At 42.1% G+C, this 12,380-nt stretch overlaps 1 protein-coding gene across 22 annotated transcripts in view; it reads right to left on the reverse strand.

Annotated features, from left to right (window-relative positions):
* The window catches only part of ANK3 (ankyrin 3), a 688,018-nt gene that overhangs the window by 269,472 nt on the left and 406,166 nt on the right, over positions 1-12,380 (reverse strand). The window lies entirely within an intron of this gene.

Genomic DNA, 12,380 nt, shown 5'->3' on the forward strand with positions numbered 1-12,380 from the left:
GGCAAAACCTGTCGAGGTGGCCTTCGCTGTTTTGGGGGGGCCGTGAGCGTGGACAGCAAAGGTTTATCGTTGCTTATTTTACACAACTGTGAAACGCCACTCAACAAGGTGGACTTCACCCGTGGGACACAATCGCTCTCCTTTCCCCTCCCCACCCCACTGCTAAGAGTGGCTTCGTGTGGCAGTGACTCCGAATCTCTAGCGGGTATGTGTAGAGTGACAAAATCCTCCCAGCCAGCTCCTTTGCAATGTCCACAGCCGTGAGGAAAATACTATTATAGGGAAACTTTCTGTGACTCCTTAGTGAAATCAAGGTCATTATACCTACTCTTCTGATTACAGAGGTGCTATTTTGAACGTGAAATGTACAAAGCATGAAAAACTGTGGAAAGCATTATACAAACAGAATCATGATGCTATGAGAAAGCCCAGCTCATGTCTTGGAACTTACAGTGTCGTCTGGGACATACGACAGGTAAATACAGAAACCAACCAGAGAAGGGTATTTCACACTTACTCAGGGCTTACTCTGTGCCAAGCATTCTGCTCTGAATACTGCATGTATTAGCTCACTTAATCCTCACAACAACCTCATTAAACAGGCACCGCTGTGTCTCACCATCTTCGTAACACAGCATCTTACCGTGGTCAGACCCTATAGTGTAATCCCCAGAGGATTTTTTTTCCCCATTACGCAAGTGCATACGCCGAAGTTAAAGAGGCCACATAACCTTGCCCGTGGTCATGTCACTAGTGAGCCACAAAGCTAGGACAGAAATCAGCAGGCTAACTTCAGAGCCCAGGGCCTTAACCTCTAGGCCACCCTGCCTCCTTGGTTGCCTTTTGTTCAACAGAAGGGTCATGATGCCAGTTCATTTACTGGCCCTGGGAGTAATTCACCTATTCGAAGTGATCCCGGCAGTTGCAAATTTTTTCTCAAAATACCTACACGAATAGGTGTGTTCCTGTAACGATGAACATATAAACTACTCGGTGGTGGAGGGAAGAGGAGACAGGCTGCATTATTAAAAATGATTCGTTACCATAAAAGAGCGGATATGTGTCTATGCATAATTGCTTCACTTTGCTGTACACCTGAAACTAACACAACATTGTCAGTCAACTCTACTCCAATAAAATTGTTAAAAAATGATTCATTAGTCATTTGATCTCACCACCTTCGTAACATAGCATCTTACCGTGGTCAGACCCTACAGTGTAATCCCCAGAGGATTTTTTTTCTAACTGTACCAATATTTCAATAACAAACAGAGAAGTGTGTTCTGGAAAAAAAAAAAAGCTGCATTTAACATCTTTAAGCATTCTAAGCAGCATCTTTTTACCCTTTCATCCTCAAAGCATCTTCTCATTAATCAGTTTTTTCAGGATCCACGCTACGCATTCAGCAAATACTTGAGGGTTCGCTGTGTTTCAGACTCTCTTATGGCCACAGAATATAAAACAGTAAAAAAACACACGAATATTTCTTTCCTTGTGGAATTATATTTAATTGTCTGGAGACAAACAATCTTTTTTTTTTTTTAAATCTATTTATTTATTTAGTTTTGGCTGCATTGGGTCTTTGTTGCTGCTCCTCATGCATTGGGCTACTCTTCATTGCGGTGCGCAGGCCTGTCACCGTGGTGGCCTCTCCTGCTGCAGAGCACGGGCTCTAGGCGGTGGGCTTCGGTAGTTGTGGAGCATGGGGTTAGCTGCTCCGCGCCATGTGGGATCTTCCCGGACCAGGGCTCGAACCCGTGTCCCCCGCGTTGGCAGACGGACTCCTAACCACTGCGCCACCAGGGAAGCCCGAGAGCATTTTTTTTTTGATGAAAGGATACATGACACATGCAAATGCTAATGGGAAATACCCACAAAGGAGAGAAAACTTGTAACAGAAAGAGAAGAGACAGAAATGCTGAAATGGTGACCTGGAGTGGGTAAGCGCAGAGGGATCTAGTGTCCACATCAAGTGTATGGCCTTCGGGAGGAGGACGGACAATTTGGGCGGGGACAGAAGACAGCGTACAGGTGGTGGGTGAGCAGATGTGGCGGTCGGGCCTCCTGAGTTCGCTCACAGAGTTTTCACCTGGCTCCCGGGTGTAGCATTCCACTCAAGGTAACCTATGGGGCCCTCTGTTGCCAAGATGAAATGTTTCCTCCCTGGTGATAACGTTGCTCAAGTTGTCTCATGCCAGGTCTCTGTTACCCAAGGACAACTTTACTTTATTGGACCCTCATTAATTCAATGAACTTTGGAGCTAGAAGGAACAGAAGCAAAGGTTGTTCTGTCTCTCCCTCTCACATCATATAAATATTATAATTATATGTAATATTTATAATATTATTAAGATAAACGTATATAAATATAATATAAATGTTCTAACGTTTGCAATAAATGGCCAGTCAGCGTCAGTTTGGAATCGTATGGGAATGAGGAACACAAAGACCCTTAAGGGCTTCCCTGGTGGCGCAGTGGTGGAGTCTGCCTGCCGATGCAGGGGACGCGGGTTCGTGTCCCGGTCTGGGAGGATCCCACATGCCGCGGAGCGGCTGGGCCCGTGAGCCATGGCCGCTGAGCCTGCGCGTCCGGAGCCTGTGCTCCACAACGGGAGAGGCCACAACAGTGAGAGGCCCGCGTACCGCCAAAAAAAAAAAAAAAAAAAAGACCCTTAAGCTTTTTAAAACCATTTATTTTTGAGAGCTCTCACTTTGGCTGCCCAGACCATATGATCTTTTCCTATCCCTGCAATTCCAGAATATTCTTCGCACCAGCAACCAATCCACCAAGCACGATTATCTGACCACTGAAACGGTAACCTGAGCGAGAGGGAAGACTGTGTCTGCTGTGCTCACTGCTCTCATCCATGGTTCTCAGAAGAGCACGTGGCAGATGCCCCATAAATGCTCAGTGAACACTGAGAAGAGAAGCTTCCCGGTGCCTCTCAACTGAGGTGGATACTTCTGCTGTTTAACAAACACGCCCTATTCATACGCTGGGCTGCTGCACCTCGATTCCCTTTGAATTCACCTTTTACCCGTCGTCACTGCCCATCATGTGCCCGGCTACCCAGGGAAGACGGGAAGCAATGCAACCCAGTCAGGCCAGTCGGACGTTTCCTCCCTGACATGTGACTCTTAGAGACAACAGTCTGGACTATTGTTGGGCTTCATCCATCCCAACAGAAGCACCCAGATAAGACCACCCAAGGCAAGGCTCCTGGCGTTCCTGCTTCCTGGGCTTTGCCTCCTGCCCGCCACAGAGGCACCGGAGGTGCCCCTCTATCCGGCTTTCCTCACTCTCTGTGCTTTTGGGAGGATACCCTCTCCTTGCACTTGGGAGGAGACAAATGACTAATTTTGGCCAATGGGTTGTGGGTGGAAATGACACGTCATTTTCTGGATGGAGCATTTAATTTTCAGGATAACCCTCCAGGGCTTTCTTCCCCCGCTGCAACGAAACGTAAACATGAGTAAGATGCTTTCGAAGAACTCTGGGGAGCGGATTTTCACTTTCCCCACCCCCGACAGGTAGCATGCACAATCAACTTTTCTGGATTCTCTGCTGTTTTCCAAGCCGGAGTCGCCTCCTAGCAGAGAGCTCCAATAGTTTTCAGTAAGTCACCTTTTGCTTAAGAAAGCCACAGCTGGTGTCCATTTGCTGCATTGCAAAAGCTTCCATACTGTCCTTACACTCAAGTTCAATGGTGAAGCTCTGATTATTGTCTTGAAAAGTTTCCACCAGGAGCCTGTCCCTTATCTACCCACTTTTGTTTCCAAAGCCTTCTCTATCCTTATGTGGGTATCCATCCTTGCTTCCCCCCCCCCTTGCTTCCCCCCCTCCCCTAAGTATCTGGACTTGAGAAAGCATTTTCCCCTCCAGTTTCTAATATCACACCCCTTCTCTCCTTTCAATCACAGACAGGGCTCCCAGAAGCAGTCTCCTACCTCTACCACATGATCTCTGAGGATCCCAGGACCACCTCCCTCCCCTGACCCTTCTGCTGATGCTGTTCAGTTGTTTATATGAACAGGTAGATATGGACGGCTTGCTTATCTTCTCTCCCTTATTAAAAAGTAAGTAGGCTTCGTTGGGATTAGCAGATGTAGCCTTTTATATATGGAATGGATAAACAACAAGGTCCTACAGTATAGCACAGAGAACTATATTCAGTGATAAACCATAATGGAAAAGGATATTAAAAAAAAGAATGCATATATATGCATAACTGAATCACTTTGCTGTACAGCAGAAATTAACCCAACATTGGAAATCAACTATACTTCAATAAAAAAATACTGATAAAAAAAGTAAGCTTCAACATGGCAGGGACTGGATATATTTATTTTTATCTGAGCATGGAGCGTTCATACACATATTCACGGAATGGGGAGGGAAAAAGCCAGGAGCCAGATCAATTGATTTAGTTGTAGGATTAATGGAGTGTAAGACGTCAAGTCATGATCACTCTCACTGCTCTGTCTATCCTTTAACATGTGCCTAGGGCTGCTTACAGTCAGTACATGCAGTGAGTTCAGTAAATAAATATTCAAGGAGATCTTCCTCTCTCTTTTGAGATAGGGAGGGGGCAAATAATTTTCTCTGAGGTAGGATACCAAGCTATGTTTTTTTGTTTGTTTGTTCTTTATAAGCAGATAGATACAATACATATTAACGTGTAAATTTTGAACAGTGGGATGGTGAATCCTGCCCTATACGAAAACTTTTTTGGGGGGTAACGACTCCCACATTCTAATCTTTTTTTCTCCTTATAATGAAGCAAAATAGTCCGTAAGAATTACACAGTCTTCTAGATCCAGAGTCCCTCATTGCCGCTTTTAACGGTCTCGAAAAGAACACGATATGGGGAGGGGGAAGGGTAAACCGTGACAAAGCGAGAGAGAGGCATGGACATATATACACTACCAAACGTAAGGTAGGTAGCTAGTGGGAAGCAGCTGCATAGCACAGGGAGATCAGCTCGGTGCTTTGTGACCGCCTGGAGGGGTGGGATAGGGAGGGCGGGAGGAAGGGAGACGCAAGCGGGAAGAGATATGGGAACATATGTATATATATAACTGATTCACTTTGTTATAAAGCAGAAACTAACACACCATTGTAAAGCAATTATACTCCAATAAAAAAAAGAAAAAGAAAAAAAAGAACAGGGCTCAGGATATGGGAGAGTGCCGTGGGATTTCTTAGAAATAAAATAGAGGCTTAAAGGCTGTGATGCCTTAACTCGTAGAGTCTCCTGGCTCTTCCAAGACTCCTTCCTTTTGTTTGATGTTTTTCTAAAACTAAAAAGCATCATAGGATAAAGGCTACAAGATGCCCGTGGCTCTACAGCTCTCCAATCTGGCTGATCTTCAGAATCAAATGATCGGATTTAAAAAATACCAGTTCTCCAGGACCACCCCTCAGGTATTTTGACTTAGTGGTCCTAGTAAATTTTATCGTTAAGACATTCTTCAGGTAACCTGGATCCGCAGCCAGGTTTGCAAAAACTACTTTACAGCCCAAACGGTTTATTTTCAGAAAGGTGTGCATGCACTGAAGTTTACTGAATTCAGTTATATTTTAAACACACTTGGGTTGGTACCAATTAAATGAACTCTTGAGTGAATCTTTTCTTTAAAAAGAATCCTTTCTATAAGGTGTGCAATCATCTTCAAATTTGTTTTGTCTATTAAAATTTAGGCTTGATCCATTTAAAGTAGGTATTTCCAAGATAAAAACCTGACGTCGATGCAGCTGGTGATACTTCTGAGAGAGAACAGTTGATATAACAATATAAGTGAATACAACAAGAAATAAAAGTCTCAATGACATTGAAACTGAGCCGGACCCTATGTGCCTTCCCTGGCATGTCCCTTCCCTGGCATGTCCTCAGCTGGCCTCTTGTCTGCAGAAAAACTTTATCCAAAGAATAAGTTTAATCAGAGAAATGAGAAATACCGAAGCAAAGAAAAGCACTCAAACAGGACAAAATGATAATAGTTTACTCATTAAACAAAATCAGGGACCCTTTAGTTCCTCCTCAAGGGCTACAGATAATATTCTGAGGCACATCCTTTGAGCTGTCTTGCTGATACTGAAACCCCCAGCAGGTGGAAAAAGTTAACTACATGATGACCAGAGTGTAGCCATGACATAAGCTGCCACAATCCCTAGAACTGGCCTCAACGAAATGGGAACAAATCCACCCTGGAACTGAAGATTAACTGTACTCAAAACAATCAAGATGACGCCGATCAGGCCGCCCCAGGACCAATTTCAAGATGGCTGTCAGAGCCGGCTGTGCTGTTTCTGCACAAGGCCCCTTCCCTCCACCTATTCACCCCTGAAACGCCCATTTCAAAGTTCTTGCCCACTGATTGTCAGTGGGGAGTTCACCTTGGGACATGAGTCCGCCCTCTCCCCCGGTTGCCAGCCTCTGACGTAAAGCAGACTTTCCTTTCCACCAACCTTTTGCCTCTCAAGTTTTGGCTCAGGAGGCAAGCAGCGAGACTCCACTTTCGGTAACAACATTTTTAACGCCACGTATCTCTTCTATAGACTGATGTAGGCTTGAAATCAATTTTAAGGTGGTGTCAATTTTAGATCATGGGACAAAGATGGAGTTGAAAGTGTTATTGCTAAAGATATAATATTACATGTGGATGAGGATTTACCAGTAAATGTTCATTGCAACATTATTTATAAATAAGGAAAAAGGAGAAGCACTGTTTAATAATCAAGTAGTGGTTAAATAGAAGGGTTATATCCTTGTGGTAGAGGGACTTCCCTGGTAGGTCCAGTGGGTAAGACTCCGTGCTCCCAATGCAGGGGGCCCAGGTTCGATCCCTGGTTGGGGAACTAGACCCTGCATGCATGCCACAACTAAGAGTCCACATGCCGTAACTAAGAGTCCGTATGCCACAACTAAAAGATGCCGCAGGTCGCAATGAAGATCCTGTGTGCTGCACCTAAGACCCGGGGCAGCCAAAATAAATAAATAAGTAATAACTAACTAAATAAATATACCCTTGTGGAATATCTTGCAGACATTAAATTAATATTTACAAAAATGAGAATGATTACTTCTATATGTTTCGTAAAAGTTAAGATGTCATTAAAGTAGAAAGAAGTAGAGGAAAACCTTGAAACTACCATGATGTTAAACCAGCCTCATTTAAAAAAAAGAAAAGGTTGCTATAGCTACCATCCAGGTCATCTATCAATCCTGCTTGTGATTCAGAATCTAGTTTCCACTCATCTTTCTTCCACTGTGAACCCACACAGGTCATTCTTTTTGATAAACACATTAGCCTGTCCTTGAGTTACCACAGGCTAATAAATACACCAAATTTATTCTTCCAGGAGATTTAAAAAATGAGAGTTCACAATCTAAATTAAAATATACTATTTTATCACAAGTGGCAATCAATTAAAACTGAAGTGACCTAACTGCCTTCAGACATGAATATTAAACGCAGTTCACTTCTGCAGAGAAACTATTTTAAAGATAGTAAATCATAAAAGAAGAAAGGCATTGGCTCATCTCTCCCGAGGACAGGGTCACTACCTTTTTTTAAAAACTAAACTACAGATCTAGTCTCTGAATAACTCATTTGAACAACTCACAACATCAGGAAATTGATCCATGTAGGTAACACAAGTTCTTTTGTTGCAGTCTAAGCCCATTTTCTATTGTGCTAAGCTCAGCACAAATGCACATCATCTAGTTACCATTCCCCCATGATGAAAACTAATTAAGACACTCCTCTCTCTCTGCTATTATAAGTGCATGCAAATGGGCACATTTCCTTAATGTCTGCTCCGAAATTGAGAAACGTATAAAGAAGCAACTCAGGGCTTTATTCAGAAAGATTAGAGAGTTCCTGTTGAAGACATATGCAGCTTAATTACATGCAAAATATGTTAATACAATGTGGAGAGCAAATGATACCCAGTGATTTTCCTTTAGAAGCTAATCTTAAATCTAGTACGAATTCACCTAATGCAAGTATGACTTTCTCAGGGCTGTGTCTGCAGATGTTGGTTCCACTGCTCTGATGTAAGCATCTATCTAGTGCATAGAGTGTGTGTTCTTTTCTAACTTTAGAATGATATTTACTAATTTCTGCTGGTGGTACCTCTCTGTAGTCACCTCATTGTTGGCCCAGCTAGAGGGACACATGGAGGGGGAACAGAAGGGAACGGCAAGGCTGCTTCAAGTAGCAACTGTCAGTATTGCCACATTTGCTTGGCAGGAGCTGCTGAGGGGAGAAAAGAAGGAACACAGGCAGACACTCAGAAAAGGCAAAAACCAAATATATAAATAAAAGCACCTGATTCTAAATTCTAAACCGTATTAAATAACGGCATCGTTCTATTTTGATAATTGCCTTCTGCAACCATGAGTCTGTTTGTTGGCTGTGTGCTGCCTCTGGGGTTTCTGGGATGCTGTTTAATTCCGACCCTTTCGAGAGAAACGGTGCCTTAAGGTAGTTATCAGAGAAATCACTGAGCTGTGAAAAGTGATTACAACACAAAGAGAACGGATCCATTGAAAGGATAAAGAGAAATAAGAATAAATTGCACTGTTCAAATGCTATAACTCTGAGCAAATTTTAGACTTATTTGGCAAGGTCCATTTAAAGTGTGTATGTACAACTACAGATCCGATAAAGTCTCTTTAATCTTTTAATTCTGATAAAGAAGTCTAAAATGGGTCACGTGGATATACATCTGCAGTCCCCAAATCTCCATAGTATATTTAAAGTGATTTTCATTTTCTTTTCTACATAAAAGATGAAACAAGGCACCTATAGTCTGCTATTCTGAATCCTGGATTAATTTCTAATTATATCATTCTTTTCTTTATTTCCATCAATAATCCACTAATGATGTATAATACATTTTAGCTATGTTTTGTTTCATTTCCTAGCTAAATGCTCACTAGAATTTCAAGACAGCAGAGATTAAACTTTTTTAAAAGGTTAAAAAAACCCAGGTGACAACAATTAGGTAAATTTCTGTTAGTATTCACAACTCTTACGCAATGTTTGCAGTCTTGGTTATGTTAGGTACCAATTATCCTGTACTTTATTACCTAATAAAGATTTTTACCAACACTCAACACAATGAACAGGGCTTCACATATTTACAGTCTGACCACATTAAATAATCTTTAAGATTTGTTAAATTTGCAAGTGTACTTCAATGAAAAATGTTTCCCTTGCTAGCATTTTATGGGTATAGAAATAATTATCTAAACTCGAGGTTTTTATTTATTAACTTGGATTCCATGGGCCAACACGTCAGGAAATTCACGAACCCCCCCTAAAGTATGTGCCTACTAGATGTTAATGTAATCTGGGGGGAGGGGAAGGTGGAGTCTATTGCTCTCATGAGATACTCAGAGGTTAAATTCCCACTATCAATGTCACTCTCCAGGAGGCACTTGGATTTTTATTACAGATAAGGTCCTAGGGATTAGTCCTTTAGGAAGACTTATGCCACTTTGAGAAAATGGGACTTTAGCAAGTGCGTGCGCGTGTGTGTGTATGTGTGTGTGTCTGAGAACTGTTAAAGAGAAAGAGTGCATTCCAGGGTGCAGGATGCTTTCCAGGTTGGTAGTAGGGGTCCCTGGGAACCAGGAACAAGCATGAGTTGTGGGTATTGGGGGAAGTGAAGGCTACAAATAGGAGTCTTAAGGACAAACTTGTCTACTTTACTTTATCCAAACTCTAGGCAGCTTAAAAAAAAGAGTTTTTGTTTTCTCAAGGAACAGTGTTTTCTCGGAGGAATATATATATATACAAATATATATATATTTGTATATATATATACTATATATATATATATGTATATGTATATGTATATGCATATGTATATGTATACATATATATATATGTATATGTATATGTATATGCATATGTATATGTATACATATATATATGTATATATATATACAATATATATATACAAAAAATACATACACAATACATACATCTATATTATATGGATATATTAGAGCAAATAATTTCTGCATAGAGGAGGGAAGATGTTTTGGTAGCACTTAACCTGAATGTTGTTCTCTTCCAGGTAATTAATCTAGAAAATTCTGTCCCCTGCCAAGGAGAAAAGTTAGACCTGATCCATTCCTGTTGTTCAGCAGGAAAGTTGTTGCACCTAAATTCCAGACTTTACAAACAGCTGTAGAATAGCAAATAAAGGCAAAGAGTCAAGGCTATATAAATGCAGGCAATGAAGACAGTTCTTGGAACGGAGAATTTTGAGCAACTATGAATGGAGTGATCAGAATTTTAATGAACCCATCAGTCTTGATTCAAAACCTAGCCCGCATGGAACCAGCAGGTATGGGAGAACACCATCTACACGATCACGAGCATTATTTCTTCAGTAGTGTTCTAAGTAATTTGTAACTTTTAGTTCATTTGATCCTTATAAAAATCCTATGCCGTAGATTCTATTATTATCTCTAATTTACAGATGAGGCAAACAAAGCACAGAGAGGTTGAGACACTTGACCAAAGTTGCACAGCTACCTCTAGGTGGCAACCCAGGCTTAATTTAGATTGCAAGAGAATTGAGCATATTTGCAGGGAGACGTGAAGGAACTTGAGATGGAGAAACGTTTAAAATGCAAGAGTGAGTGGGAACACATGAAAACCTGGGGTCTCACTTTCTCATACTGTATCCTTCAATTCAATAAATTACAGTGTTGATAGCTCACAACGGAGCATACGAACGACGGGACCGACATACTCTCCCACCGATGCATTTTCCTGAAGGAATGTGTTTACTTTTGCTAGGATGCAAACACATATACATACCAGAAAGTGTCATGCCGAGACGATAATTATTTCTGGTTTGGTGGGACTTAGAGAAATCATAATTGTTCTTTTTTGCTTACTTATATTTTCTAAAATTAACAAGCATTTGAAGGAAAAAAGTAACAGCAAACTATCAAAAACAAAATAAAACATGTGTTGAGCTGATGACAACTGTAAATGAGTAGCTGACGTATCTACTGATATTAGCTGATACATTTGACCCTGTACCACAGGGCCCACTGAAGCCCTGGAATGGGCTGAGAGCATCCCCAAAGCACAGGACATGTATTCAGTGAGAAAAGGATCCAACCCCGAAACAAAGAGAAGGAATCCTTCCTTGGACCACTTTGCCATCAGAGGCAGCCAGGTAGATGGGCGACGGCTCCTGATGGAAGCTCTGACCCTGGAGCCCGCTGGCTCTTCCGTCTTGGTTTTTAGGGACAGATTAACAAGACTGAAGAAAGGGATTGCTGCTCAGTGGCTTGTCATCCAGAGAGAGCCTCTAAAACCAGCTGAAGAGGAACGATTTCCATTGCCAAGGACCGAAATAGCCAGCGGAGGCTCTCAGGGAAGACGGTGGGGCAGCTACGGGGCGTGGACAGCTTAATTGTGTGAGTTGGACTTTGATGAAACAATAAGGCAACAATGAACTTTGAAGTCCTTAAGTCTAGCTGATCAGATAAAATTCTCATCCCCACCGCCCCCCCCCCCCCGCTTTTCATCTTCTTTCCTACCGCTCACGGTGTTCTCATCCCTTCCATCCCGTCTTTCCTCTGCCACTGCCACCTCGCTCCATTCTCTTGTCTGAATGCTCTATTCTTGTCAAATGCTATAATCTGAGTTCCCCTCTTCATGCGCGATGCTTTCTGTTTTTCTCCAAACATCGCATTTCCCTACCATCTCCTTCCCTTTTGCAATCACAGACTCATACTTCCAACCACAGCATTTTCTCTTATCAGGCTCCCACCGAATATTCTCCTTATTAAGTGCCATGCTTCCCCTCGGACCCCACAATCTCTTAAGCTTTTCCCAAGTTTGTGTTCTTTGCCTGTTCCCCTTTCATGCTCAGTGATATCCTAATTGGCAAGCGAGCTGCTCTCCCCGCACCAGAAGCGTTTGCTTCAGTTCAACAGATACCCATTGAGCACCCATTTAGTACATACCAAAAAGGAATAAAGCATGGTAGTCCCTGCCTTCACAGAGTTATGGACATAAGTTAACCAGTAATCTCCATACATCACGGTTAGGGTTACAGCAGAAATACATATTCCTGGAGTGGTATAGTAGTTAAAAGCAGATTGCACCTAACTGTCAATAGAGTAGCCCCGAATTTAACCTGCTACCTGCTTTTCTATTTGACTTTCCAGATGACATTTTTTGTCTTGCCCCATTTTGTAATTTCAGTTCCACAGTTCAAAAATGCTCGAACTGCTGCTGTGAACTATTAGGAAGAAGGCTGATGCCTGAACTGTTTCAACTGTGTACTAAGATCCGTGTACCTGGTCCCTTGTTTCCCTCTCCATCCCTGATTTTTT

This window comes from Orcinus orca, chromosome 14 (genome assembly GCF_937001465.1).
Source record: "Orcinus orca chromosome 14, mOrcOrc1.1, whole genome shotgun sequence".
Taxonomy (NCBI): Eukaryota; Metazoa; Chordata; class Mammalia; order Artiodactyla; family Delphinidae; genus Orcinus; species Orcinus orca.